Source organism: Apteryx rowi, unplaced genomic scaffold (genome assembly GCF_003343035.1).
Source record: "Apteryx rowi isolate R43461 unplaced genomic scaffold, aptRow1 scaffold_97, whole genome shotgun sequence".
Classification (NCBI taxonomy): Eukaryota; Metazoa; Chordata; class Aves; order Apterygiformes; family Apterygidae; genus Apteryx; species Apteryx rowi.
In genome coordinates this window covers 950,084-977,133 of record NW_020451282.1, presented here as the reverse complement: position 1 = coordinate 977,133, position 27,050 = coordinate 950,084, and the positions used below count along the sequence as shown (strand labels likewise).

Genomic DNA, 27,050 nt, shown 5'->3' with positions numbered 1-27,050 from the left:
AACTGTGAGTTTGGATTTTCAAAGGCTTTCTTTGCTGGCCAGCTTGTGCTCCTACCGGAGACCATAGTAAAATTCTTTTCTGCTCTAGTGGGAACAAATTTAGACAGGCAATAAGAGCTTTGGAAAATCCCACCCTACAATTATGACCAAAAATAATTTTATAGCAAATGGTTGTCTTTGGTTTCCTTTTTTTAAAGCTAAGGCACCCACTGGGAGTTTGATTCTATAGGACTGTGAAGATGATTTGAGAGGAGGGGAAAAAAAAAAACCTAAAAATAACTTAGAGGAGGTCTTTTATGCCTCAACAAAGGCACAGTTGTAGGCCTGTCATTTCTGGACCTCCAGGGCTGAGAAGTGGAGGATGCTATTGGGAAGAATTGGTGTGCATGTGTATGCACACATGCCTGTGTGCTGTGGATGTATACACAAAAATTTTGTCAATTTTTGCCATAGTTGAGATGAACTAGAAATATTTATTCAAGAATCTGGATTATTCTATTCTACAACATCCTTACGTTTGTTATAGGGAATACCCAAAGGATGGTAACACTTCATTGAGGCTCTTTATTATTGGCTAAGTTGTTGGAAATGTTTTATTATGGTTTATCAAATAGTGAGGCTGTTGCTATAGGGGAGTCAATCATTGTCAGCTGAACTGCAGCAAAAGTGAAAAAAAATTTTTTCTTTCCCTCTCCTCCTTTGTAAGTAGAGCAGTAGGCATCCAAGGGGACTGATGAAAATGTCACTTGGGAAAGAGGTGGCTGAGTTTGTGGTCATAAAAAGCATCTGCCTTTTACTCCTCCTAGGAGACAGATTGTGTCACCTCTTGGTTGCTTTCAGTTTTCAGAGCTGATCTGGCAGGTGTGCAGGGAAGTTTTTCCTCTTGTGTATTTGATTTGAAAGGCTTGGGAATACAGTCTCTCAGCTTTTCAGGATGGATATCATTCAGTCTTGCAATGTAAATGCATGAGGATTTCTACAGTCCTCTGCAGTGCGGTAAAATGTAATGATACAGCCAGATGCATTGATTCTGCTTGGATGCTGTAGTTCTTCTGCAAAGAATTAATATTCTTCCATTTGTTTTAAAGTGTGATTTTCATTTTTTTTTTTTTTGCATTTACTTTACTTTGGGGCTCCAGTAATGCACATCAGCCTGATAAATGAAGTGTTTGCAATCAGATGCTACTTGGGGAGAAGCAAAGATGAAAATATTGCTGCTTGCTTCATAAAGAAGCATATTAATCTCACTCTACCAGGCCTTTGTAAACTTTTGCAGGGGATAAATGATATTACAATTCCTCAAGCATGTAGAGAAGGGAAAGCTGGTTACTTCACTTGTGCTGTCAGCTATCATTGGCAACATAAAGTCTGTATTCCTACAGCTGCTGACAGTTTGTGAAGTCATGAATAAAAATATGCATTTTTAGTCAAATTGTGCTGCCTAACCCCAGTGTGCTGCTAGCATGATATCCTATTTCTGGGTGGAATATAATAGATTTGATTGAATAATTCTGTTCTGAGTTTAGCACCTCATCTTTCTGCCTGTATTCTCAAGGCTATAAATATATTGTAAGGTAACGTCAAAATGATCACGTGAATAAGAAGCTGAGATAATTCTTGGATAAGATATAAGAATTCATTTTCAATTTGGATCAAAAGTTAAATGTATACCTACGTGTATTCATGATTATGTAGTAAAATGTTTTTGTCACTATATTGCAAAACCTTATAATTGCACTGTTATAAGACTGTGATTAATTTCCATAAAAATTCTTTGTGGTAATAAAGTATTGACTGGTGATAGGCAAGGTAGATAACAAAAAGGATTCCATTCTTGCTTTGTGGAGGCCATAAATAGAATCATAAATATACCACAATAATATGAATTCTAATTGTCATCTAATTACAGAAAATGTGGATGGTTATTTGTCACCTGTAATTTGTTGGCTATATTTCCTGTAAATGCCAGCTGTACCACTTCTTATATGTGTTTTTCATTTTCTTAGCTGAAGGAAAATGTCATTTCCCAATAGCCTGAGCCCTCTGTAAATAAAGTAAAAACAGAAATGTAAAATGTCACCAACTGTTTTCTTTTAAAGAAGGCTATTTTGTTTGTGCGTGTGCACTCAGTGCATAGGAAAAGCGAGTTGCATTCCCCCCCCCCCCCCAATTATTGCTGTTAAGGATGGTATTTCAAGCAGCATTTTTAATTTGTTCTTCTCCAGGGGTTGACTGGTATAAAATAGTGATAATGAATTATTAACAACTTTAACAGAGATGCTGTCAATTTACAGTGTGCCTTTAATTCACAGTCAGGTCCTGTCCTCCTCAGAGGTATAGTGCTTTATTGTGTAAAATCAGGGGGTTTTAGGCTGTGGTCAGCTGATGCTTTAGAACCAGCTGTAGTCGTCCGAGGTGTCATCGCCCCTGCGTTGTGTGATACTGGTTTTGCATTGGACGTTTTGCTGGGAAACGGTTCCACTGGCAGAACAAATTATCTAAGTGCTGCTCAGCTGCTTTGATGCAAAACCAACTGTCTTTATTTAATCGGGCCTCACTGGTAATCTAAATTAAGCTGTCTGACCTTTTGCTGAAAAAGAGGAGATGTTTATTCAGTTAGGTCCTCAATGAACGAACGGTAGGAGTAGCCTCCACCTGAAGAGTTAGCAAAGGGCTTATGCAAGGGAAAATTCTCCCCCCTTGTAGAAACACGCAGCTCATTGTAAATATTGGGACCTGATGCCATCTTATGTGCACAGCTTAAGTGTTGTTGCCCACCATGAGGTGGGATGAATTTGGTGTTAGCAGCCCAAACATCCTATCGAGTTACTGTGCTAAGAAGTTTCCTCTGACAAGGTCGCACAAGTTAYCTTTGACCACCTCTCATTGTGTTTTGGGCTGTAGTGCATTAGTTTGTGTTTATTATCATCTAAGAGTATGGGCACTAACAGCTGTTGTGAATCAGCTGGTATTTGGTAACGGAATAAACAGCTGGATTGGATTCTAAGCCCAAACTGAAAGTGTGTATGAAGAGTGTCTTTTTTCAGCTTTTGAACTTTGTCAGAATGTTTTCTATGTTAAGAAACCAAGAATTGCATTAATAGATCTGATGTAAAGTCTGCTTAGTCTAGTATCCTATCTCTAAGAGAAACTTATTTAAGGGGAAAACAYAAACATCTTGCAACAAGGAATGAAGGGGAAAGAGCTAATCTGCTTCCTATCCTCTGTGTGTATGGGGGGGGAGGAGTTCTTTTCAATATATCACTACTCAGTTTCACTGAATGACCCTCATTCTTGCGTTAGGAGACAAACGAAGCTCCCTCTCAATATAACTCATTATTTTACCTGCATTAATTATGCATTGTCTTGTTTATTTCCCTTCTGGGATAAACACTGTCAATGTCTTCAAATCCTACTTCAAAGGAAGAAAGCTCTGTTTGTAAAGAATTGCTGGAAAGATGGTTAATCTTGAAAGTATGTTCCAGACACAAACTTTCCTTAATAAATGTAAAGTTATTGTTACAACAAAGCATTGTGGAAAAAGATGGAGGCAAAAAATAATGACCTATCTGTGCATGGACCTGGTGCTGCAACTCTTAGACTGAGAATAACTGATATTAGTGTGAGCAAATCTATCTTGTTATGTTTTGGAGGATAGGGAAAGAGCAGCATATTTTTCATAAAACCCACAATTCCTGATTCAGGTTTTTGAGTGAAGTTGCTGAACTGCCCCRTTCCTCAGCAATGTATTAGAATTAGTAACACAGAAGTATAAACTAGGCAACACAGTCACTGRAGAAACACAGAAAATATACATATTTATGAGAATAAATAAGGACGACATTTGGTCTACTACTTTTTGCTGTCTCAGTTGCTTCTTCCAATTATAGATTCCCTTTTTTATCTATCTTCATCTTAATTAATACTGCTGAAGTCATCCTTTTTAATACTTAAACCTCTTAATTTTTCTATATTTATGCTGTCYAGTGGCAGCAACATACTCTGCCTTGACAGGGTATGAATCATGACTGAGAGAGATGGTACGAATACCCCTAGCAGTGTTTGCTTTAGGCTACTTTTATGGTATATTTAGCACCTTTAAGCTAGGTATGAATCAGAGCACTGGAGTTAGAGCCCATGTCCTCTATAATTAGACATGAGACGTATGTGACCTTGAGGGTGGATGAGGGTATGTATATGTATCAGGAATTTGAAGAGGAAAAGTAGTTCCTCTGTGAAAACAGACTTTTTTCACATTTCAGAACTTTAATATTTCAATTAGAAGACCATTATCCCAATGGTGGTCTTTTGGACACGGYTCTTTACCTGAGGACTGGTGCTCAGTTTATTACAGATCAGCAAGGGTATTGAAGAGCATTAGAATGCAYGTCGGGATGTGCTTCAAATAACAAGATTTGTTTGGTTTGCTGTTGCACAGGCACAATGATATCCTGAAAGGGCCAAGGTAATAGAGTCACTTTAAATTAGGTTTTAAAGCTCAATATATTTCTTGCATAATGATAGATGACTGGGTTTACAATACAAATAAAGTCATTGGAATTAATTATGGGGGATAAAATTAAACATGAGCTTGCTGAGTCCTTGCGGAATTGTGGTCTATCAGTTATTACATCCTGGAAAATTATTAGATTTAAGTACATCTCAGAACCTGGCTTTCAATTTGGGAGATGGATCTGAGCTGTCTGACTACTTGAAACACGTTTTATATGAAAACTGAGAAAGCAAGTTTTATGTGAACAGTTGGTTCCATATATCAATGTCCATTTTTTAAAAAAATTACTTCTGATTTGTCAAATTCTCTGTAACTGAATCTTAGTCAAACTGGTAACTGTTATGAAAAGGTAGGTCAGAAAGAGGCATCTCATATGATGGGCCCAAGGGCAAGTCTAAAGTTGTTGGTACATCTGCCTATATACTGCTTTCTCTTATTTGCCAAGGAGTTGGAAGATGCTACAAGGGCAGTATCTTTTGTAACTAGTATCTATGCTGGCTAACCATGAATGCGCACAACATGAACTGCACATTCCTTGTTTAAGGAGTCTTTATATGGTTAAAGAAAAAGGCAAAGAGGGACTTAATCTTTACTAATTACGTCTTAGAGTATACGTTCCCATCTTAATCTTGTATGGATTGTTATTACTGCTGTAGAACAGCAGTAAAGGCTGCTCCGATTTTGTATGAAATCAGGGAGATTCAGGTAAAATAGGTGCAAATTAGAGGATGTTCAGATCTGTGTTCTATAAATGTAACTTAATCCTATAATATGCATTTGTGTAGACTTTTCAGCATGGTTATATTGGTATTATTTAGCTGCAGGAAAATAACTCTTGAAGTACGACGAGATGCTTTCTCTGTCAGTGAAAATTAAAACACAGTCAAAGTTAATTTGATGACAAAATGCAAAATGGGTCTAATCTGTTTTGTATAGAAAGACTGTATAAAAGAAAATTTGTATTTTCTGTTAACTTAAATGTAAGCAAAGATTCTTTGACTAAATTCTGCTCTTTTGCTTTTTCATATCAAATAAAACACCCATTTTGTTCAGTCCACACACTTGTACACATGAATTAATCCCTGATCATAGTGCTGCAACTGTCCTTCATTTGGGAAAGAAATGGTGGCAGTCAGCTTCAATATTAGTCTATATATTTGGGCACAGGGCCTAGGATAATGTAGCTGATATCTGGCCACCTTAGAAACTGATGGATGAGGGTTTTGTTTCTACCAGCTAAAGATTTGAGCCTTAATTGCTGTAAAGTCCCCAACAATGACACTAGTGCCTCTCATGGGTCATATCTCCTTTTATTATTGCAGAAGTCATTGCAACAGAAGTCATTGCAACTTCAAATGTTTCCCCAGGTAGTCTGAGACTTTGAACAGTTCTAGCAATTGTGAAGTTGTTTAATGATTTAAAAGATAATGAAGATGCATGAAAATGCTCAAGAAATTTCATAACATAGTAGGATTTTTTGAATAGATTTTTTTCAAAATGGAGTTAAATCAGTGTTGCAGTTGTTTTCTTRTAAGTAATGGAAATATATAAGAAAATAGTTCTCAGATACTTATACACACTCCTCAACTGTTAGCTGGCAGCTAGAGGAATTGATATTTCAGCAATAAAGCTTGAGACAACAGAAAAAAAACTTCCTTACCCCCAAAAGACAGCAGCAATTAGTAAAGTTGGGACACTTTCCTCTATAACTGGGCAATTTTAAAGTGACTAAATTGGTTCTGCTTGGCAGAGATCAAACCAGGAGAAATTTGATGACAAAGTTAGTATAGTTTGAGTAGCAAAGGTCCAAAACAGGGGTTTAAAGTGAAGAATACTTCCCAACCACAACAGACTGCTTTTGTTACAGCAGTGTTGTTCATGTAGTCATTCTGCTAATATATCTCGTTTATGTGGAGTATTGATTTCTTTGTCAAAATTCTCTGTAAGAAGAGCAAATATACTTAAATCAGTGTTAATAAAAATTGGGTATTTGCCTCTTCCCCCTTCTGTTCTTTTTGTGTCTACGGCACCAAAAAGGAATTACATACTTCCGATGATCAAGCTGATTTGCTTGAAGGCTCCACTGCTGCTGAACTTAGTCAACAAGCTATTCATGATTGCAGCAGATGTTTGTGCTATTTGAGTCAACAGCATTTTCCTGAGCATATTTTGCTCTTTGTTTTACTCCAGAAGTAAATGCTGGCAAGGGCCCCCTGAAATCGTTGTTTGGCAACAAGGGCAACTCCCAGGACCAACCTCTTGGTTTCTGAACCAAGGCCTTCTTACCACCTCCTTTCTGATGACTGAGGCAGACTTTTGAGGTAGCAAATAGCTGTGTCCATTATGACAAATACTTGACTGAGAGCTGCTTTTCAATCTAGAAACTTGAACGGGCTGCGTGATGCCTTGTACTTTCACATATCTAAAGGTGTTATATCACAGACTGTAAATCTGACTGTTCACTGTACATCACAATTATGCCATATGAGTGCAGCTGGAAGAACATTTGTCTGTCATTAAACCAAACAGCTCAACTACTTAAGACAGCAGCGCGCATATAACAGTTTCAGATCATTCATCCATCTAGGCTTTGATCTACTGTGAAAAGCAATGCCAAAATTTATGTACTCAGTCACACTGCTGACAGATTCCTCAGGATGCTTTGAAGAAATCTGACAGCTCCAATTTAAGTTTACTAATATGATAAAGGGTTTTTTTTTTCCTTCTTTTTTAAGAGTAAATGTTTTACGTGTGGAACAGCAATCTTGCCATGGAAAGTGTTTGGCTTCATGAAAACAAAGCAAACAACCTTTCCCCCATAAAATAACAGGGCTTTACGGTAATATTAATAGAGAAATTCAGATACATTTGCAGAAAGTTTGCTGAAGAAACTAAAAGATTCTGTAGGCCATTGGATTCCTGGGGGGAAAGTCCTGAAAGCTCAGAAGTATTCTAACAAAAGAAAAGTTAAACTGTTTGATTTAAAAGAAAACCTTTTAGTTTTTCAAAGTGTGAGGKTTTTTTTTAATAGTTCATATTGGCCTAAGTATGATTCTGTATCGAAATACCTTTACAAAGGTCAAATCTAGATGTTTGATATTTTTAGATAGTGCTTATTTGTTTTTAAGGGCTAACATGAAACTGTATTTAAACCCTCAAACCTAATGTCATGTCCAAACAGAACTACCTGATTTGGGACTATCTCCAGGCTTACATCAGAGCTTTAACGTCTTTTGTCAATCATTCTGAATATATGGAAACAGAGTAAGAGTGCAGTTGGTGTAATTGCTTTATCCAAACATACACAGCAAACATACCGTTCAGGAGAGAAAGATGCTACACCACATCTATAGGCATTGTAGTGTCCCTTATATTCCCTGACAACAAGGAGTAAGAAAACTGATCTTYTCCCCTCATGTTGATATTGGGCCARTTTCCTTAGTGGTTTTACCATAGCATGGGTGAAGAGGAGACTTTAATCTGAGCTTCTGGAAGAACTTGATTGGTATTCAGAATATTTCTGCTGTACTATAATACATAATGTTCTTTTTGCAGTAAAATAGCTTGTTTCATCTCTAGAAAATGCTTACTACTAATTGTTCTGGTGTTAAATTATAAACACCTATGGGAAGATAAAAAAAAATGTTATTCCCCATGTCACAGATGTACAATGAAGACAATCAATTGGTTTGGCTGGGTCAGTTGTGTTGGGGTAAGCTTTGAAGCAATCCAGAGAATGCAGGAAGCATGTATTGCCTGAGGAAAGGAAAGGGGTCCTCCTGCCAGCACCCTTTTTCACAGGGGGTATCCAAGAGGATCTGTCTGAAACTAAAGTGTCAAAGAAGGGGTTGTAAAATAAATTGCTAGGAGCTGGTAGTATTCACCCGGGAGGTGAAAGGAACTTAAGGATGAAATAGCTGAATTATTAACTGTGCCTTGTAACCCATTGCTTACATTTGCTGCGTAACCAGAGGATTACAAGGTGTCAAATATACCTCAAAATTTAAAAAAAGGGTTCTGGGGTGATCTGTGGAACTACCAACAAGTAAGCCCTATACCTATGCTGAACTAATTGGTAGAAACACTTTCAAAGAATACAAAAATAATAGACATATGGATAAACATAGTGATGAGTTTCTATATGAATCTGAATGTCTCAAATCTGTAAAAGTTTATTTTGAGAACCAAACTAATATTGAACAAGACTTGGTTTTATGTAGTCTATCTGGGTTTCCTAATGTTGTTCAACAACAACAGTAACAAAAAACAGCAAATGTCCTTAAAGCTGAAATTCTAGGGGATGAGAAAAGTCCTACTTTCTTCATCTACTGCTTTGGGTGTTTCAGTATTGGCATAAGAGTTCTGTGCTTAAAACCTACATTGGCTTAAAGGGACTAAACAAATTCATGGAAGAAAGAGTACATCTGGACTATTAAACACAGAGGTGCCACTCTTGTCTTGGAACCTACTGAATCATGAATTGCTGGAGGATGGAAGTGTAGAGAAACAGTAGGGCAAAAAGCATAGGGCAAAGATTTACTTTCCTACCATAGTCTTCCACAGGAATCTGCTCCTCTCCAGTTCTGGAGACAATAAATTGATGTGGACCTTCTATCTGTTCCATTGTGGTGAGTCTTAAATATTTGAAGATTATAAGTCTGTAAAAGCTCCTGTGTAGCGTCTTCATCTTCTAATGGCCAGTGCCCACTGTAGTTATATTGTTTTTATGTGAAATAATAATAAAAATGTCCTTAAATAAAGTGCAATAGTTGTTCTTTAAATAGATTAAGAGAATTGATATTCTAAAATATAATTGAAAATGCTTATTTAATTTGAAACCATTCCAATAATATAAAAGATGCATCACACGCTTCCTGATTGTCTGTTCAGAAAGATGTGCTAAAAGACAGATTAGATCTTATACACATGAAATGGCTCAGCATATTCTTTCTTGTCATTCTGTATGGAATTCCCTCATAGCTTTACCATGTGATACTTTCTGTATATTATCTTTGTCAAGTGATGGATTCGCTGGATGAACATGATATCRGGTGTTCAACTTTCTCATAGCTTTCTAAATCCCCTCATTTCTTTTGGGAGATAGATATGGATACAGTCTTCTGTGCAAATATGAGCACACAGACGTCCCCAGTTATTTATGTCTTTGCTTCTTATACTACACATCTTTCTCTTAAGCCTAGCTCAAAATTTAGCATCTAAATACAATTTAGATGGAATTGAAGTGTAGGAGAATAATCCTGAGAATAGTCACTGGGTGAGTTACAATCCTTAGAAGTTCAACTTTCTGCACTAACAGATTTATTTAGACTTTTACTGCTGCGCATACCTAGGGGTGCCTCCATCGCCATAGCGGAGTTGAATGTTTTAGCACCTCTCATGCCTGAGGCAGTATGCGAGTCACAAAGCAGGCATCTCATTGCTTAATCCCCAAAGCAAATAAACTAATAGGGATATTCAGAACATGTCTAACATGCACTGAAAACCTTGCATGACAAAGCTGTGGCTGCTGTAATTACTGCAAGCAATGGTTGTATATTGGTAGCTTAGTGATAAAGGAATCTATCCAGGGAGTGGAAAACTTGAAATCTAGGACAACTTTAGCTAGACTGGATTCAAGCCAGAGCTTGCCTTTTTTTCAGAAGTGTTCCCCAAGTACCAGTCCTCCTAAGAGAGGTTCTGTGTTTTATATTAAGTGATCAGTGAATATAAAATGTACTCCTGAGAGCAAGGGCCAGATCCCGGATGCTGCCTTCCCAGGTGATTCTCCAGGAGAGTTAGAGAGTCGGGAYCTTTTTTCTGCTCCCCCATTCCTACCCCTGCAAATCCCCTCTTGCAGGCACAGTGGCCGAGCATTAAGAGGTGAGCTGGGCAGTGCCCTTGTCCAGGCTGGCCGGGAGCTGGTGGATGGTGTGCTTCTACAGCAGGGCTCTTAATTCTCCTGTGGCAGCTTTACCTGCCTTGTGGACATGACCAAAGGACTGTGTTGGACATGACCAAAGGACTGTGTGGATACCTGTGTTGTAACTCAGCACATTTTCATCTACTTCTGCATTTTTAAAATATTTCTGTGTGTTTCCTGTGAGGGAAGTAACTAAAGCTGTGAAAGTTTTATAATTATGTCGAAAATGCCATATAGTATGAAGCAGACTCGAAGATATGGTTCAGTATTTTGTTCTAAACAGACTTGTAATTGCATGCGGGGCTGCTTTGCTTCCACAGTCCTGAATGGGACAGAAGGAAGAGAATGACAGCATGAGTGGGAGTATTGATCGTACATAACTAGACCATGAAATGAAGGCAAAAACTGCATCACTCGGTGGGTATCGCTAAGGACGATATCGCATTCATCTGTCACTGTGGAATGAAAAGAAATTTTAGAATAACTCCTCAGCTTTTGATATAGATTTTATGTTTTTTTTCCTTTTATAATTGGATTAAATTGTTGCACTTGTAACCTTTTTAGTAACTACTTACTCAAGTATTGACAGTTGTGTGTGTTTTATTAGTATCACCCTTGTTATGCAAGGGTCTGGGCTGCAAACAAATGGGTATCTGGGTCCCTAGAAGTGTCTCAATGACTACAAATTCCAAGAAAGCATATAATTTATAATAATATTATTTTTTTAATGTTTTCCCTTTACGTGAATTTAGCAGCATCTGTTCAGATTGACAGTGCGGGCTGTTAAAAACATCTCTTCAGCTTCAGATGCAGCTAGAGCTCACACAGTGTCCCTGTAAGATTCATAAATCGCTTCAGCCCCTCTGAAAGGTCTCCCCTGACTGTCAGTGAAAAATGCAGAACTGTGCTGGATAAAACTACTCTGAATTTGTGTTAAATTAATAGCTTTGTTAATTGAAAAGATAGAATGTTGAAAAATGTGATTATGATATTGTGATGTACTGATTTTTTTTTTAAATTGCATTTTTAAGTTGTGCCAACTTAAAAAAAAAATGCATTAATGCAGGTGATTAGATTATGGACTAAGTTTTAATCCTTTTTGACTTTAAGTATCTGGGACTAAAGCAAATGTGTCTTAGAAGCATTTTTTTCATAGCAGCTTCTAAATCTCTCTAAGTTAGAGATTTAGAAATTCATGGTCAGGAATTAGGAATTAATAGCATCACGTAGGCAAATCCAAAACACATTAGAACTAGAAAGCAGGCACATTATCATATTTCATGTGGAAATATAATGACAGAGTGGCAGTCTGAGTTTCCATTTAGGTACAGTATGTATTTGAGTTGGTGAAGAGTTACTTCTCAAAAGCAAATGCATACGTTTTATCCAAAATGAAAACAGATATCACAGTAATGCTGGCCCAATGAGGGCCCGTGATTTCATCGAGTAATTTATTTATTTATGTATGCACAAGGTGCAATGTTCTGAATTTGTTTGTGTCCAGAAAGGAAAAAAAAMATGTAGCTGTTCTGTGTTATAACATCCTGAGGCACGATGTTTAATGGATCTTAGTCCTAGTATCACTGTTTGGAGTTTCATGTAAGAAGACAATACAACACCTTCCTAATGCAGAGAAATAGGTGGTTTCCAAAAGCAGCATATAAAGGCCTAATCCTTTACTTGACTCACCTAATTTGTCTCGTGTAGGAGTATTTGTATAGGCAAGTGTAATAATATTTCCAGTTCACTCTTTTCCTAAATACAGACATCAGGGGTTAAATTATGAGCAACACCTACGATATGAAGTGCTGAATTAAAGAACAATTTTTTACATTTATTTTAAATAAACTTTACCCATTCCTCCCAACTATAATTTTTTTCTGTAGGTTTTTCTGAAAATACCTGAGCTCAGCTGGGCAAACCATACCCATGTAAACAGTCCTATTAATGCCGAGGGTAGTGGCTAGCTGTGGTGTAACCGAACAGTGGGACAGGCCAAGCGAGAAGAGCCTCGTGTTCTCACGGGGTTTCTTTCAGGGATAGCAAGTTTTCTGCCTCTGCCAATGTGTGTGTGTTTTGTTAGCCTTTAAGCTTTGAATCTACATTCACTTTAACATAGCTGTTAAGTTTTTACGCACATGAGTAACTTTTTGAATTCAGTGGGGGCTACGTGTGGATTAAAGACTTTGCACATCGCCTTTCGAGGACTAATTTCTTTGGGGCAGGGATTCYTTCTCATCCTTTGCAGTGCAGACCACACTGTCAGCACTGTAAGCTAATAATAAGTAAATAATAACTAAAATATCAGGCTTAGATTTATCAGTATGCAAGAAGTAAAGAATATATGATATTTTTTAAGAAAACTGCATTCTCCTTTGTGCTTGAATAACTCAAAACTGGCAACACGATCCTGTATTAACCTTTCCAAAATATTTTTTTGGAACCGAGACCAGGCATCCCAGGCATATTCTTTCTGAGGAGGTTGTCATGATAGAAAAGACCCAGTTAGAAGTGAAAAATATTATCTCAGCTTGACCTTTATCATCCATCCCCTGATGATGCTCTCTGAATAGCTTCAGTGGTTTTCACTTTGGACGCTCATGTTTGAAAGAAACTCTGCAAGCTAATGCCTCGCACGCCAACCCCTCCACGGTCTGGATCTCAGTCTCTCTGGTACATCTCCAATAATACAGGCCTAGGCTAGAAATATGCTGACAGAGGCTGTGTTGGTGATGGTGGTGATCTCTCTTTGCGGTGGTGAGAGTCGGGTTGTGGCTGTCCTACACCTGGGGAGCGTGGATGAGGTTTGGCCGTGGTCTCCCCTCCACCCTTTTCTTCCTAATACATTGCAAGCATCTTTCTGTTAGCTTTTTGTTGGTATGCATCTTTCCCACAGGACTCTATATGCACTGCACACAAAACAGAAATAACCTGTGACTGAATCAAAGGCAGACTATCTCCACAGTACTCACAATTTTTGTAACTTAAAAATGCTGTTGTAAACAAATCGGGTAGGCAAGAACCAGTTAATTTGTGGATCATTATGTGTTATCTTCCCTGCCCTCCCCTCCTTGATGCAGTTTGCTTAATCAGCTGTAAGGCAGTGTTGTGAACTTATAGCTACTGCTCTGGGACCTTATTGTTATGAACTAGCTTGTATTTTGTAGCGTATGGTAACAGAGTGGCAACAACTACCACCAGGATGACCTTTCCTTCCCTTCTGGTGGCATTTGTAAACTGCACAGAGCAGCAGGCTTGGCAGCATCCTCTGAAGCATCTCAGGCTAATAATCTGGGTCAGTTAGGATTTTTTTTTTCTTTTTAAATCCTTCYAGTAAATTTTTTTTCGAATTACAGAAGGCTGCAGCAGGAGGAAAATGTGGAGTCCAATCAGAACAGCACCAGATGCTGCCTAATGTAAAAGGGAGTTGGAGGTGACTTTGAGGACACTAAATGGGGATAAAGAGAGAAATAAGCTACAAGTCCACTTCTAAAAGCTTTGAAGCCATAATCCATTTCTATCATAGGTTTTTGTGTTGTTTAGAAACCCATGAGAGAGCTTTTTCAGCTTCACATACTGGTGATGGCATAAAGTTAAATCAAAAAAAGAAGTGGTGTGAAGCTGTAGTAACTCTAGTATCAGAAAAAAGTGGAAGCCACAGGGCTGAACAACAGCTGACATATCAAAGTGTAAAGTATGTTTTATCTTGGTTCTCGGTCCTTTCGTAAGATGTTAATGGTTTATTTGAAACGCAAATGAGCGAGGACTAAATTTTATTACAAAACCATATTCCACRTCTGAAATCAAACTTTGAAGTTTGATTATACAGAAAGAGCACCTAAAATTTTTCTGTAGTTTTTAAATCAGCTCAACATATTCTTAAAGGGCCTGTGTTTAAGATAAAAGACTCAGTAAGCAAACAGCAGTTGTTGTTTTAAGCGTAATTTCCTATTCTCCAAAGCATCAAGCAGAATAATCATTAAATCTCCTTTGTTTAACTCAAGTGGAAAGAGAGAACAGGAGGTAGGTAAAGACATTTTTCTCACAGAGACTATTTTATACAGCCCCTTTGTACCACCTGACTGTAGATCAATATTACTTTATTGGAAAACAAACAAGCAAAATGAAAACCTAAGAAAGCTCGTGAGTTCRGCAGCCTGCATTGCCACTGGGAAATGAGATCTTCCTTCAGCTTTCTGCATTTGCACAAAAGGGAAGCACTGCTGTTGGGCTTTACGTTATATTGGACTTCTTTTTAGGACCTCTCCAATATTTTTTTCTACAGAAAACATATCCTTCTGTTTTTGTGGAATATAGACCACATTCTCCAATGTACTGTACCAAAACAGTAATTTCTCCTTGAAAGGGTTTAACTTTTTTTAATTCAACTCTATATCCTGACTCCTCCTCCTCCTCCTCCCCTTTTGTTGCTCCCTCCGCCATGCTTCCGCCCTCCCACTTCCTTACAAAAGGGTAAATGACAACCAAATTGTAACTGAGTGGAGAAGTGTTCTTAAATGATACGGTTGTATCAGAGAAACTCTTAATCTCTTCCGTTTGCTCTTTGGGTCTCCTACCTGTATAAGAAAGTAAGAGGGAGAAGAAAATGTTGAAAATTACTAAAATAAAATGGAAACTTTTTTTTTGTCAAATGAAAAATTGTTTGAACACAGAACACTTTTCTTATTTATCAGAAAAAATGTCAAGAAGGCAGTAATTTGTGAATCGAATGAAATTCTTTTTTAAATGTTACATTAAAGACAAGACTGCTGACCCATTCTGATAATCCTCTCTTTTGCTTTTGTAATCACCTCTTTACAAAGCCATGACTCCAAGCTTGGGAGGAAGTCCCCCCCCTAAAATTATTACTGTAATTTGTCTTTCACTTGCTATTTCATTTTTTTAGAGATACTAATGGTTGGAATTGCAAAAATAAGGGATAGTTAACATTTTGGGTGAGATTCCTCTAACTTAATGTAGATGTCAACATCAGAGTTAGTTATAAACACCTTCAACTGGTGGAAAGAACTGCACTTTTCARATGCAATTCTGTTCATTGAATGGCTATCTGAATTTGTGCCCTAAAATTTCCTGTTTCTCTTCATGGCTCAGAGAAGCTTGAATAGCTAACTCGGATCTAGGTATTTATGTAAATAGCTAAATTTAGAAGCTAATTTTATGATCTGACTTGACAGTGTCTGGTCAAAAATAGACCTTGGCATCAGTGTAGACAGATGAATTCAGACTTCTGTTTAATATGCAGCAGCAGCCAAAGAATAAACAAATGTTGAAATGTAAAAGGAGGGAGAAAAATGCTGGAAACACTACTGCTACTATTTTATTAAAAAAAAAAAAGTGCTATGCCCTCACCTAGGATATTGTGATTGGTTCTGATTGCTGTATCAGAAAGACACATTGGAGAATAGAATAGCTGAGAGAGATGAGAATGATAGGAATATGGAGAAAATGTTCCTATATGAAAAAAGATTAAAAAGACTTGGACTATTTAGGGAGAGAGAAATAAGAGGGGAAATGGTGAAACTACCCAAAGTAATGGTTACAGTAAAGAAAAGCAGGATGGGAACTTGTATTATATTTTTAAAAGCATGAACAGAAGAACAAGGAAACACTGAYTGAAACTGGAAGGGGAAAATTGAAAACTGATGAAAGAAAAGACTTTATTCACACACTGTGTAATTAACCCATGGCATTCATTTCCCCAAGATAGCATTGAAGCCAGTGTTTTAGCAGTCTTTGAAAAAGGGACTGGAAATAGATATGGGAACAAGGTGAACGTCTAGAGCAATGGTGATATGCGACATCCCCACTCAGAGAGAGTAGAGGAGCTTTGAGTGTTTTCAAAGCATTTTCAGTGTTCCTAGAATAGTTTGACTTTAGGATGATTTTCAGATTTTGCTACTTCTGAACCAAGTAGAAAGCAAATGGCTTTGAGGAAATTTTTTTCAGTAGTAAATTTGTTTATGCAAAATACATGTACTATCTGAAACAATCAGATCCGGTATTGCTTGGTTATCATCTGTTCTCATTTATTCAACTTTATGCAAAATTCATTGTGGCCCTCTATCAGAATGAATGCATATTTTTGTTCATGATGTATTAAGGGCAAAATAGCAGCAATATTTGAAAAAGAGTGGGCTATATCAGTTTCAGTACATTGTCTGGCTAGGAGATGAGCTCAAAGGAATATCAGAGCAATTCAAGCAGGTTGCAGCCTTTAAATGTAATTGGGCTTGTCTGCAATGTTTTTGATAGAGCCTCTATGGAAGAGAATAAGAATTCAGTATCCTTCATTTGAATAACTGAAGGAAGAGGAAGTGAATTAAAAGGAGGTATACTTTTTCTTTCTGAAGTTTAGATTTATCAAACTGACGTCACTCATTTGACTCTTGTGTCTAGTGGTCACTGTAATGTTTTGGTTTTTGTTGTTTTTAAAGGTCACTACATATCTGTTGCAAGTATTGGTATTTTTTTGACTTAAGCAGCTAGCAAAGATGTGGTCTCCTGTTGATTGTTCCAGCTGGGATTAAACATGGCAATGCAGTCCATTTACATGTTTGCTTGGATCTATTCCACAAGGTATAGATGCAGTCCTGTTTCTCTGAGTTAAGAGAAACCAAGTCTGGACAACAATTTCCTGAAAGTCTAAAAGTTGTTTCAACCAGGAGCCACTGCCAAGGTCCTCCTTGAACCCCCTCTTAGAGTCTCCATGTCTTGTTTGGGCAAGGAGATAGGGTTGAGGACAGAGACTCCCATATTGCCCGCTCCCCTGCGTGCTCTTGTGTTGTGCTGGACAATTCCCTGGTTCTCCAGCTGTAGCTGGCAGAGCTGTGAGAAGCCTGTGGCTGGCTCTGGGGCTGTAGAGGACTGGCATGAGATGGCACACACAGCAGCTTCTTGAGTTATTTTGTGGTCCATGCGGAAAAAAATAAAAGGGAGACTACTTGCTGAAGGGTATGACAAGTGTGTATGAAGTAGCACATTAATTAGAGATGGTATGAAGTAATAAAAGGGGAGCTGCCTGATATGCGGTGGATTTTGCTCACTAAGCTACAATCATGTTGTGTCTGTGTGCACTTCTCTTCTCCTTTCTCTCACAGTATCCTTCACTGTGATCTAACCCTAATGCTCTTCCTACCCCCAAATTTCCATTAAGCTGCTGCTATGAGGTTAGAATTGGGTTAGAACGTGGCTTTGAATGAGCAAGAATTGAGTAAGGAGCTTCAAACTGGGGACAATGGGTTATGTTCGTTAGTGCATAGTGACAGTCCTGTTTTGATGTGATGGGTATGGAAACATGATCAAACCAGGAGATTAAACTAGGTTTATGACTGCTTTATGTTACTTATGAAGAGGTTGCTGTACTATGCTGGTGAATCTGGCCCTACAATCTTGAGACTAGCCTGGAAGAGGAAGGCCGTTCATCTTTTAGATTTATTTTGTCACAGCCAGCGAAAATGGATGTCATGGAGTGGATTATTATTTTTCATGGATTTAAAGGAACAAGTAGACCCTATGAAGATTGTGCTGGATACTGTACCTGCATACTGCAGATAGCCCTGCCCCAAACATCTTAAGAATCATTTTCTGAAACTTTTTTTTTCTATTTCAGTGATCTTCTCTTTATTCACTTCTTTTTATATATGAAACATTTAAAACAAAGAGCTTGCAAGCTCTGATATTGACTGACAAAGTGTGTTAATTTTTTTTTTAGCATTCTTTTTACTTATGGCAATGATACAGTATAATTATGCTCTTTTAAACCAACTCTAAGAGCATTTCCATGTGGCTGGGCAAAAGTTAGTGCCCTCCTCCACATAACTGTGGACCAGAGCTCAAATGCATTTCTTGGCATTCTCTCTCAATCTTAAATTTAAAACAGAAGAACAACAACAGTAGTTGTAGTAGTACAGAATTTTGCCTGAATGATTCTGGGTTTTCTCCTTGTAATAGCCACTTACAGCTGCTTTTACAATGAATCTCCAGCCACTCTGACTGTATTTCTTTCTCATGTGTCTTCATACTGTTGGTATTGATATAATGACACCTGTCTAGGCAAAATGATTCAGCAGAATAGCTCTTTACATTTATACATCATGAACCTGTTCTGGGGCATTACATTAAATCTCTTAAATCCCTTTTGTGGGGTAGGGGGCAGAGTTTTAAATAATGCCCAGATTTTGCAAAGGTCCTGAAGAGGTCTTGTTTCCCATGGCTTCCATGGGACATAATGCTTGTTATTTCTCCTGAAAATCAGCCCCTATGTTTTGAAACCTTAATGTAAATGTGTTAGACTTGGTGGGAGACTCTGCCTGAAGTTTTCTAACCTTTTTGCTGCCAAATGTGCCACTCCTAAAGTGAAAATATTAAAGTTCTTATCAACTGTTTCATTCTCAYGGCAAAATGTACTTAATAATGGAGCATAATAGATGAAAGCACAGTAAATATATCTGTGTCATTATTAAGTGAAGATTAATAATAATGTAAGTATACAAAATGCAAAAATTGTAAATTCTCCTGTGTTCAGGACCTAAGTGATGGAGACTTAAATAAAACCACCACCTAGGATATTACATTTACTTGGTAATGAAAGACGAGTGGATACATATGCAGATTGAACTTGTTTCGAATTCTGCAAGCACTTAATATAGACAGCTAAATTCATTGCAGCTCTTTATATTACCATTCTTGAGGAGACAGTGTGTTTAAATGAAGAAGGGGGAGGGATTTTGGAGGATTATAACTCTCTGCRTGAAACCTGAACTGTGAAACTAATGAGGATACTTGGCAAAGTTTTTCCAGTTATACTTTAGTATATGCATGTATTAATCATAATAAATAAAAAAAAATTTGCCTAACAGGCAACCAGAAGCTCTCTAAAATCAGTATGTGTGTGTGTGTATAAAGCTTTAAAATCTGTAGCAAAAAGAAATGTTTCAGAATGCAGATTCAGAAAATATGCATTTGAAGATGAGAATGGAGTTAGAGGAATACGAGACTGACGTATATAATAATCTCCACGTGGGTGCACAGCACAGGTTGAGAGAAAAGAATGTCATGTCAAGTGTTAAGCATGAGGAGATGATGAGCAGAATGGTTATCTCCAAGCATTAGTGTTCCCTCGGCATTTCCTAGATGACCGGCAGGCCACAGAGCACTTCCAGTTGGGCTGTTGAGCCAGGGAAGCATCTGTCTGTCTCTTTAAAATGATGCTTGTTGCTAATTGCAGCTGAATAAAACCCTAGCAAAGAGTTTTCAGAGGGTTTTTTGGTCCACTTACAAAAAAGCTTCAATATTATTTTATTGTCCGTATGGCTGATTCTTGACTCTGTCAAGTGTTGTTTTAGGGCCAGTTCAGCTATGGTCAGGTTTGCAGAGTACACAGAAACTGATCCCAGCCATGGCGGAGAAAAACAGGAAAAATGTCAGTGTGACTCGAAGTGAAAGTGTGAGCAATAAAAATGTATGGCTGGTGGGGAATGAAAACCAAATAGCTGGACCGACAGCACTGAAGTTGRTTTAATTCTCTTTAATTTTTTCCGCATTGCTGTCAGATGCGGACTATATTGGTGTAAAATCGACAAGGAAGCAGAATAACGCTTTATCCTCTTAATGTGTGGTATGCTCCAATGATGCAAAACAAATGGAAGCTTGTTGTAAAGTGAGTTTAAAGTAGAATGAATCCTACCCCTATGCCATTGCTATCACCAGCGGTGTACCAGTGAGCGTAGTCCCAAAGTTGTATTCATTTCCTAAAAAGATTTTAGGATTGGGCTTGGGGAATGGAGGTGTCATCAGTAAATTTGCTTTCTTAAATGAGCAGCCTTGAGAACCAGCAGAAATAGGACAGGCTGGGAAGGCAAGGAGGGGAAGTCACCCTTTCTGTGAGAGATCAATAGGATGTGTGGAGCTCTGCTTGAGACAGGTGGTTGATGTGGTGGGTGGTTGGTGTGGTGGGTGGGTGGTTTTTTTTTTTTTTTTTTTTTTTTTTTTTTTTTTTTTTTTAAGGTATGAGCTAGACAAGTGGATGGAAAACTGCCTGAGCTGCTGGGCTCAGAGAGTTGTGATCAGCAACACAAAGCCTAGCTGGAGGTCAGGCACTAGTGGTGCACCCTAGGGGTTGATATTCAGGCTGATACTGTTTAACATCGTCATTAATGAATGATGGGACAGAATGCACCCTCAGCAAGTTTGAAGATGATACAAAACTGGGAGGAGGGGCTGATACACGAGGCAGTTTCACTACCATTTATTTTGCTACCTTGACAGGCTAGAGAAATGGGCAAAGAGGAACCTATGAAGTTCAACAAAGGGAAGTGCAAAATCCTGCACCTGGGGAGGAATAACCCCATGCACCAGCACATGCTGGACACATGACTGGCTGGAGAGCAGGTTTTCAGAGAATGACCTGGGAGTCCTGATGGACAACAGGTTGACCAAGAACCAGCAATGTGCCCTTGTGGCAGAGAAGACATCCTAGGCTGCATTAGGAAGCATGTCATCAGGAGGTTGAGGCAGATCATCCTTCCCYTCTACTCAACACTGGTGAGACACGTCTGGAGTGCTGTGTCCAGCTCTGGGCTCCACAATGTAAGACAGAGATAGACATGCTGGAGCAAGTCCAGCAAAGGGCCACAATGATGATGAASGGACTGGAGCATCTGCCCATAAGAAGAGAGGCTGAGAGAGCTGGGTCTGTTCAGCCTGGAGAAGAGAAGGCTCCGGGAGATCTTAGCAATGTTTATAAATGTCTTATGGAGGGTGTAAAGAAGATTGAGTGAGGCTCTCTTCAGTAATGGCTAGTGATAGGATGAGGCAAAGGGCACAAATTGAAACACAGGCAGTTCCATCTGAACATAAGAAAAAGCTTTTTTTTTTTTTTTTTTTTTTTTTTTTTTTTTTTTTACTGTGAGGGTGGTCAAGCATTGGAACTGGTTGCCCAGAGAGGTGATGACATTTTCATCTTTGGAGATATTCAAAACCTGACTGGACATGGTCTTGGGCAACCTGCTGTACACTACCCTACTGAGCTGGGGGTTGCTGATCTCCAGAGGTCCCTTCCAACCTCAACAATTCTGTGAAATAATTGGTCGTAGATGCATTAATTTGTTTCTCTGCATAATCTTGGTGGCACTAATGAAAGTTTCAAAATTATTGTTTACTTCCTTTAAAATGTTGCCTGAAGCTTTTCTTTAACACTTTTGTCTTTGCCTGCAAGTGTGATGATTTTTCTTTTGTTGTTTTCCAAAGGGAGCAACCACAAACTGGCAGCATTAGGAGAAAGGTTCATTAAATGAAAATACAATGGTGGTTCGAGGCATTCAATATTAGTATTACATCCATAGAAAGATTGTCTGCTTTCCACTATGAACCATATACAGTAATTAATTAGTCTGCCTTTGAGAATTTTTGAAGCCATCTGGATGTCTACAGAAAGAGAGGTAGAGCATTATCTCTTCAGGTGGAGAAGAAAAAAAAAAAGCAGGCYAAAACTGTAGCCTTAGCTACTCTCATTCACATCAATTCAAGCTTTAACATGTGTTAATAGAGTTAATATCCCATAAATATCAGAATTCTCAACATCAAATGTTAGAGGCTGGAATGCGTCCTAAAATAGATGTCCAAGATGATTACCATGAGTCACCTTTTCAGGGTGCCTACTGCTCTGCCTTGACCTTAGAGTCTAGGTGTTTATCTTTTTAGATGGCTAGGGTAAATCAGATTCATTACAACCTAAGTACCAAATTGCAGTTAAAGAAAAAAAGAAGTGTGAAGTGGTGATGGATATGATGTAGCAGCTGTAAGTCAAGTGGCATGTTGGGAATCTTTTAAATGACTCTGGCTTTGAAAGTAGTGATACGTGGTGGTGGGGAGACTATTTGGAAGTAGTTAAATAAGATATCTTATTGTAGTTGGGATACATTTTTTTCTTTTTCTTTTTTTCTTTTCTATTTTTTCCTCTCTTGATCCACTTGGGTCTGAACCCCCAAACAGAGCTGTGCAGTAGGTACTGTATCGGCCAGTTTGGATCARCCGCCTTTCAGAATTGAATTTTTTGCAGCTACTCAAGCATAGATGCTGACGATTCTGTGCTGTAAGGGTAATTACCATTTTCTCACCTTAACAGAACTTTTTATAAAGAAATTAGAGCTCTCCTATCTCTGTGTTTCTTTCTCAGTGATTTAGCATATCCCCAGTGTATTTGAATTGTTCATTAACCAGATGCTACCTACATTAGAAAGAAAAAAGTAATCTACCATGCAGCGTGACCTAATACTCACTAAAAAATGAACTAAATTCATTTCAAACCATAGGAAATAATGTGGATTTGTCTCTTGGGTTTTCCACTGAAAATTTCTGCAGAGCTTATAAATGTCACATCTGTGTGCCTGTGTTCATATGTGGTTTATACACATGTCACTTTGTATAATGAGGTGTCTTGTCAGTTTTGGGCAGAATTGAGATGGTATTGTAGGGACAAACCACGGGCTTTTTTTTTTTTTTTTTTTTTTCATATAGGGAGAATCAAATGAACAGCAAAATAAAAGTAAAAGATGACCATACTTCTCTTTTGAATTATATTTATAAAAGCATGTGGTGAAGTTATTGGAAGCACAGTTCCAAATCCTAGAATTAGATCTGGCTCCCTTCTGCCTAGATCTATTGATTTGTTTAGGACTTCTTGAAGTTTTACGGTCATATGAATGAAACTAGAGACTCTAGTCGAGGTTCATAAAGAGACTGAAGGACCCTGAGAAGCAGACCGACTGCTTGCAGAATTTTCATAAATGCCTAAACAATTTTGTTAATAAAACCAAAGTGTAGCTAAACCATTGTGCATGCTACTGTAGATTATTCTAAGCATGTATTTATATCTGAGTGCTTTAAATATCTTCATAAATCTGATTACGAGAGCTATACCCTCCAATAAATTTATACTCCTTGTTTTTTTTGTTCCCATTTACAGTCCACAGCTGCATGTGGGTCACTGGAAATCTTCAGAAAAGACTGAGTGCTAGAGGAGGAGCCAAGTCTTTCAGTTCTTTCCACATTTTAACTTGTATTATAGTTTTAATTTCTTAAAGTACCAGCCATTGTCTTTAAATGTTATGCCACACAAGCCGCAGGAAAAAAACACTGTCCTTACCTGAGGAATCTGCAACTGTGGCACAGAATGTTCAAGAGCTGTCTGATTTGTTTTTTCCTCCTCAAAACTAACTGAGAATCACCGGATTTTTCCCGTGGCCTTAATACCTTATCCCACTGACTCCTATTTGAAGCTGGTAGGTGTTTAGTAATCTGAAAATCAGAAATGAGGACAAACCACAAATTAGAAGGTGCTCTTAAAAAGTTAAAAGTGTTCATTTGAGCTGGAGGCAACAATAAAATGAAATGTATTGGAAAATGCAAGTTAAGTGTAATTAGGATAGCTTTTGTATTATGACAATAGAGTAACATAATATAGACCCAAGATAGCCTCCTGTCATCTACTTGCTATTATAAGAAGGTCTATAGCTTCTTGGTGTGTTTTGCTGGTAACCTACCTAGAAGAACGGCATTTAACTCCTTTTTTGTGTTAACTTTTATATTACTGTCCAGTTTTACTCTTTAATTTTTCAGATATTTCCTTTCCTCTTTCCTCCTTTCTCTTGAAGAGCAGGTAAGTGCTGTGCTATTCCAGACCAAACCATGATGACAGAGTTCAAATTTGGTGAATTTGCTCATTTTAGATAATGATAAAACTGATGGTTACGATTTTTGAAACTGTTTCAAATGATGCTACATTATATATTGGAAAAACTGAATTACTCCATGTTCTTATGAATGTTAAGTATTAAAAAGCACTGCTTTTCTTCATGTAGTTCTAATGTCAGCACGCTGTGACAATGATATAAGCGTGTACTTTTTTCTGCAGCCAATCTAACAAATGTGTATATGTCCAATCTTTTCATCCTGCTTCCTGAAGCACCTTTGGCCTGCGAGCTCATTAGAGTTGAGCTAAACCAATGTGAATGGCAGTGCTTTTATTCACAGAGGTATTCAATAATTCATATGCTACTTTGCATCCAATTCTAAAACTCCTCAATGATCAAATTAAAGCTTAAGAAGGTGGCTGGGTTTGTGGAACAGAGTTCTGTTCAGCATCGCAATTCTTTTATCTTTAGCCTCTCTGCTTCTTCCATCTGTCCTTATTCCTKCTTCTTCTCTTTTGTGCTGCATGCATACCTTCCAACTGTTAGCTACTGTTTTCCACTATTCATCCTCTTTTCTGTCTATAGAATCGGCATTTCTATAAAAATGCCCCCCCCCCAATTTTTTTTTTTTTAATATTTATGCAACTTCAGGGTCTCTTCTTTTCTTCTGTCTCTTCTTTTYTATAGCATTCCTTGGCTGGAATGAAGAGTATCTGGAAGTTGGCATTCCCTGTAATTGTATTCAGGGTAGGAATAATACAAATTAAATTTTAAGGAATGCAGCAAAACCATTGGCACTGTTTTTCAGCTAGAGAAAAGCTGTGATGTAGTAAAAAAAAAAAGATTTTTCTAATCATTGCATCTAATTTCAAAGGAGAGTTAAATCATTAATGAGCTGAGACATGAACCAGCATTAAAGAAAATGAACCACAAGAAGTGATGTAGGAAGCAGCCATGTGGGCACCTTAATGTCATAGTTTGAGGCTCAAAGGATAGCTCTTGCACCCACCACATTGGAGGGAGGTAGAAGTATAATCCCTGTTCTCTGCTTAATATATTGCCAAATACTCCCCCTTTAAAAGATCTTGATCCATCTGCTGAGTTGGACGTTCAGCCTTATATCCCCCCTTAAAGACTGTTTCTTTCCTGCTTGTAGCTTCAAGCAAAACTCCTTAACCCTACTCGCATGAATTTACAGCATGAAATAGTTCTATTAGAATCAAAAGGTAAATGATTCATTTATTTTTTTGTTATTTATTTTCTGCCCAGTAATTTGACAAATTGACTGATTTGGGTTCATAATTAAGAAATTAGCATTGTAGAAAGCTCTGACTTCAGAATTAATGAAGTAAAGACCGAAGAGTTTATTGGAGATAGTCACATGTCAGTGAAYAAGCAAGTTGTGAAACATGCATGGTTTGAGGACAGTGATAAGATCTGAAAAGCATCTATGGAAAATTCAGCACTAATTTCTTTCTCAAAGCAGTGAAGTGGAGTACTTCATGGTGTTTGGTCTGTAGCGATATCCACTGAATTTAGTGCATGTACTTTTTCTCCCAGCTGCAATATTTTGAAAGAAAGGAGGGGAAGTCATCCTTACTGTAGACAATATTTCACTATGTTGAAGTGTTAATAAATATAATTTACTTCCAGTTAAACTRTAAAAGTCAGGAAGGTTCCATTCATGGATAATTTCATGCTAAAATGTATGCGCTCACTAATGCTAATCTTCTTTAAATGTGTTAAATACATAGGAAATACTCYACTATATCTCAAAGCTGTTAGAAATAATTTCAATAAGGTGCCATTGAAATTCTGTTGGGTTTTACTAGTAATCAATAGAAAAGGTTGGCAGCAACGTTGATTATGTTAGCACATTGGTTTGCTTTGTTTTTCAGCACCAGTTTCCATTTATTGAGAACACAGATCATTCAAATTTTGAACTAAAATCTAAAAACCTTGAATTGTTGACATCTCCTAAGCATTCTTGTAACTAGCAGTAAAATAATCAAGCTAAGTCTTGTCAGATTAGTGTTACCAGTTAAAATCCTTTTCAGGTGGTAATGGTGATTTGATTTGCAAAGACATTTACAAGGGAGGTTAAGCTAGTTGGAATTGGGAGCRCACGTCTCTGCAGTCATTGAATGGTCAAAGGTAAGGTAAAGGGATTAAAAGAAAAGTCTTGAGAGTGAAGACAGGGATGCTGTATTTGATAAGTACAGGGGGGAAAAAAAAGCTAGAGGAGCAAAGCAAAGAGGATGATAAGAAAGATGTTTGGATGAGTATCAGCAGGACAAGATTGCATTTGTCAAGGCCAGGAAAAATGAATTTGCAGTAATAGTTTGACAGTGTAATATATTGAATAAGACTGGATAATTTGAAAGCAAAAGTCATATCTTAGAACTGATACGCACAGTGCCTGAAAAATGTAGGTGCATGAAAAAAAGATGTCTGAGTGGAAAAGTCTGGATCTGGACCTGGATAAAACAGTGCCATCTCCTAACTTAAAAGCTCTTAAATTGGGCTGAACTTAAACATGTTTTGCTTAATAAAACATACGTTTTACCAAATAAGCCTAACTCTTATTTAAAAGAAGGTTTTGTTGGTTTAAGTGTGTATACAGTAGAGATTTATAACAGATTAATAAGATCAATGTAAAATCGATTTGAGTTAAACCACTTGAATTTCTCATGATGATTAAATTACAGATGAGTCAACTACTGGAACAAGAGATTAGGGCAAAGCTTTTTCCACRAGGAGAATTTCTAGATAGTTGCCAGTTACGAAAATCAAACCTCTTACGGAGTGGCTAAATCAAACATAGGAACTTAATGTTGTTCACTTTTCTTCTCTCGCCCGTAGCGATGGGCCCAGGGTCACTTGGCAAGTCAATGGCAGGGCTGGA

General features: G+C 37.8%; 1 protein-coding gene across 1 annotated transcript in view; it reads left to right on the top strand.

Moving 5' to 3' along the window:
* The window catches only part of SORCS2 (sortilin related VPS10 domain containing receptor 2), a 612,056-nt gene that overhangs the window by 406,005 nt on the left and 179,001 nt on the right, over positions 1 to 27,050 (top strand). The window lies entirely within an intron of this gene.